The sequence below is a fragment of the Ictidomys tridecemlineatus genome, chromosome 10 (genome assembly GCF_052094955.1).
Source record: "Ictidomys tridecemlineatus isolate mIctTri1 chromosome 10, mIctTri1.hap1, whole genome shotgun sequence".
Classification (NCBI taxonomy): Eukaryota; Metazoa; Chordata; class Mammalia; order Rodentia; family Sciuridae; genus Ictidomys; species Ictidomys tridecemlineatus.
The window spans coordinates 98,559,389-98,562,958 of record NC_135486.1 but is presented as its reverse complement, the minus strand read 5'-3'; the positions used below and the strand labels follow the sequence as shown (position 1 = coordinate 98,562,958).

The following is a 3,570-nucleotide window of genomic DNA, read 5'->3' as shown; positions in this document are numbered from 1 at the left end:
ACTTTTCCTATAATGCAGCCCACTGTTAGTCCAGGCCTACCTCTGGACCCATTCACATCACCACTCCAGGAATGAAGATTTAGGGAACTGATCCAAATGTGCTGATATATTGATTGCTGCTTTTTTCTGTACAGAACTGAGCTGGTGCTCCACCATGTTCTTGAACCTCCAAAACTGTGAGCTAAATAAACCTCTTTTCTACAAAAGTAGCCTGCCTCCAGTATTTCATTATGGTGGACAAAATGTTGACTCAAATTATATAGAATAAGCATGAATATATATAATCTTCTTACCAAGGAGGGAAGAGATAATGGCCAATAATAAAGTCAAATGTTTGAATGATAACCAGTTAGATATAAATGGTAAACAAATTTTTATTCTTTGATATTTTTGGTAAAAAAACAAAATGTATAACTCAGTCTCCCACTGAAAGGCAAGCCCTGAAATGATTGAGAGGCTCCAACCCAGCATGCAGCTTCATAGTCAGCTGTGTTGACAGAGGATCAGGACTGCAGGGCTCACACCAGAGTCCCATGGGGGCACAGGGAATGTATGGACAGTGTTTTCTATAGGACCTGGAACCCTGGTCTGTGCAGGGATGAGAGGGGTTGCTGGACAAGCAATTCAGAGGGCAGGATCTTCATCACACATAGAGAGGCTCTGAGGCCTTGGGGGCATATAGAGGGTTGAGGAGGGGAGAGGGAGAACTCAGGAAGTGGAGCAAATCTGGCTGGTCTTTGAAGCCACTGCAGGCTCCGGTGCCTGGCTGTGCACCAAGGGCTTGCCTTCCCTCAGTGCACTCAACCCATGGCCTCCACAGCCAGACCTCATCCCTGCCACAGCCCTGGGATCCATAACCTGCAGGCCAGCTGCTCAGGTACTTTGGGCATGAGATAACTCCATGTGCAGGCCAGAGAGAAACAGAGGGCCATTCTAGAAGCATGGTCCTCAACAAACATTTGCTTTACTAGAAACCCATGTGCACACTTACCATGCAGCATGGGGTACTTGGCTCCTGGGCAAGAACCAGGATGTTCTTGGTTCAAGAACCAAGGAGGTCAGCCCACAGGACACCTGGACCATGGGGTCACTGCTTGCCACTGCTGTTAGCTGGGAAGCTGGGCCCTGTCTGTTCCTTCCTGCTGACCAGGACCCAGAGTATGGCTGGTCCATAGATGACCACCTGGCCGTCCTGGTTCAGAAGAAGACCAGGCAGCCTTGGTGGTTGTGCATAGCCTCGCCCACAGTCAACTACAATCACAGGTTGGGCTAGTGCTCTGCCATCTCCTCCAGGCAGGGATGAGGGTGTTGGGCTTCGAAGAAGTCTGAGAATTACCAAAAAGTGAGGCCAGTTTCCAATGACCTTGGTAGGAGGCTAATGAGGACATCATGGCACTGGTGCTTGTGGTCCAACACGGGGGTGTAGCCCATGTACAGGGCAAAAGCCACCAGGGAGAACTGCACAGTAGGCCACAGCAGCTGCGCCAAGTTCCCACAGAGCTGCATCTGGAAGAACAGCCAAGAACAGCATGCACTACATCCCAGCGGAGGAGTGTCCACAGAAGGAGGAAAGTCTGGCCTCAGTGACGTTGGCAGGTCTCTCCCTGCACATTCTCTCCAGCTGCACATAGACCGAACAGTTGACCCAGCTCTAGTCTGGGTCGCAGACGGCCAGGAAGTTGGGGTGCAGACAACTATTTATGTACTTGGCCAGGTCCATCAAGGACTAGCTCATGGACACCTCAAACAGGAAGGTGCCCAGCACCTTGTAGAGGAAAGCCACATCGTTATTGGAGAGGGAGTGGGAGTAGAGGCCATTGGTGCACACCAGGAAGGCTATCTCTGGGGAGACCAGGATAATGGTGGCTGTGATGGTGACCATAACCATGAGCCCATGGTTCATGGTGTCTGGGTGGTAGGGGCATCAGATGGAGTCATCTTTGCAGTAGAACCGTTACTTGTATGAGGCTTCCACCAGTGTCAGAATAGCCCAGGATAGAGTCACTCTGTTCCATGTCACTGCTGGGTCTTTTCCACAAAACTCAGCACACATCCCAGGGCCACAGGGTCAGAGAATGCTTTTAATAATAGGAAAAACAAAAACAAACCTATAAAAAGAGACATTTAATAAACAATTATAATGTGCATATTGTAAACTTCTTGACATAATAATACCTCAGTAAGTAAACATGTATGCCATGTTACTGGATAGAAACATAGTTTGGTAAAAAAAAAAAATCCTTCTCTGCTTTAACATATTTCAATGCAAATTAAATTAGAATCTCAGTTTATGGTGTTCTAAATAGAAAATGAGTTATATGTCTGTGTATGGACCATTTGGCTCATCCAGGAGAAACTGATAAGTGATAAAGCAAACAGCATGCAAATGTGCCACATAATATTATTTCATAATTCAAACACCATTTGTTTTTGTCTATATTAATATAAATGTAAATATATGTCTTTGTAGGTGAAGGAAATTTTTGTAGGGAAACTCAAACAATGATAATTTTTGTCTGTATACATCTTGGTATGGTTTGACAATAGAGTACACTCCAATAGTACCTCTAGAACTGCCTCTTCCTAGACTGCCTTAGATCATCTGTCTCCCCATAGACTGACTGATACTGATCACTTTAGCATGATGCTCAACTGAGCACTCCAGCACCCAAATGTCCTGGTGCCTCTCTTGTCCACTCTGTGAGTTGGTTTTCCTGCACTGTCACCAAAATACCCAACAAACTACCTAGAGGAGGAAAACCTTGTTTCAGCTCACAGTTTCAATGGATCAGACAATTCTAGGCTGACTCCATTGATCTAGGCCTGAGGTGAGGCGGAACATCATGGTGGAGTGTGGAGGAATACTTCTCAACTCATGGCCCCCTGGGAGACAGAGGGAGAGAGAGGGAGAGAGGGAGCTTCACTGGCCAGGGACAAAATATAAACATAAAAGCTCACCTACAATGACCTGCTTACATTCTAATAACCTATAATTGTCACCCATTTTTTTCCTTCAAATTATTAACCCAACAAATGCATTAATCCTCTGATTAAGTTACAGCTCTCATGATATACTCATTTCACCTCTGAATAATGGTATATTGTCTCACACAGCCCAGCCAGTGGCGGGATGGACCAAGGCTTACCCTATTTAAGGACTCCCCCACGGATGGAATAGGCTGATCAGGACAGAGCCCAAGCTCCAGCGGATGTAAACCAGTGGTGGGATGGACCAGGGTTTACCCTGAACTTGCAGTTCAGAGGGGCGGATCAGGCCTGGGCCTGACCTCCCCAGGGTTCTATGGGTGGCAGGATGGGACTTGGCTTACACTTACTCAGGTTCCCATGCAGATTGCCTTGGCTGATCAGGCAGGAGTCTGAGCTCCAGAAGGTGTTCCCTATGGGCGGCGGCAGTCCTGAGTCTAGCCTGAGCTCTGGTGGGGGTCGGCTGGCGGCGGGATGGAGCCAGCCTAACATGGACCTTGCTCTCCCCCCTGTCAGCTAGGCTGACCTGCGCTGGGGCTGAACTCTGTTGGGTATCTTCCTGTAGGCAGAGTCAGTGCAGGGCGG

The 3,570-nt window shown here is 47.8% G+C and overlaps 1 pseudogene; it reads right to left on the bottom strand.

The window, feature by feature from the left end:
- Nucleotides 1-1,197: 1,197 nt before the first annotated feature.
- On the bottom strand, nucleotides 1,198-1,996 carry LOC101963679 (phospholipid phosphatase 2 pseudogene; annotated as a pseudogene).
- Nucleotides 1,997-3,570: the final 1,574 nt, after the last annotated feature.